The following is a 648-nucleotide window of genomic DNA, read 5'->3' as shown; positions in this document are numbered from 1 at the left end:
CACACAGGGGCAAGAGGCAGTCACGCCCTACCGTTTGGTTAAACGGTTTTTCCTTTTAATCAATCGACAGAAAATATATAGAGAGAATGAGATCAACATGATTCGATCCGATAATTTAGGCGCTTCCCACGACAACTCCTCACTGTTGTTCCTTTTATTTGCAAGTAATTAGTAATGAGAGAAATAAGTTCGATCGGATAATCAGGCGCCATCCCATGACGCAGTTTCCTCTTATTCAGACGAACATGCAAAAAATAGAAGGAACAAGAGAGAAAAAATGGTTGGATCCGACAATCACGGTGTCATCCCACGATTATCTTCACGTCAGAATTAATCCACCAATCACGGCAAGGCTCATACAAGGAAAATCATGGGCCCATGCACGCGCTAAATCACTTGCATGCAACGGAAAAAACTGCTAAAGATATACTTGCGGACGCTCGATACTAACCGTCGCGCCGCCCCCTCTCCCCCGCACGGCCGCGCCGCTCCCTCTCTCTCTCTCTCTCTTGTGCATCTCCTTCACACCGCCGCGCCGTCAACAGGTGCGTCTTCTCCGGCTCCGGCCACCGTGCTGCTTCTCCGACAACCTCTCCGACATCCTAGGCCCACATGCAGTGACTGAACGTCGCCGGGACCGTGAGGACC

Source organism: Triticum dicoccoides, chromosome 1B (assembly GCF_002162155.2).
Source record: "Triticum dicoccoides isolate Atlit2015 ecotype Zavitan chromosome 1B, WEW_v2.0, whole genome shotgun sequence".
Classification (NCBI taxonomy): domain Eukaryota; kingdom Viridiplantae; phylum Streptophyta; class Magnoliopsida; order Poales; family Poaceae; genus Triticum; species Triticum dicoccoides.
This window is presented reverse-complemented; position numbering follows the sequence as displayed.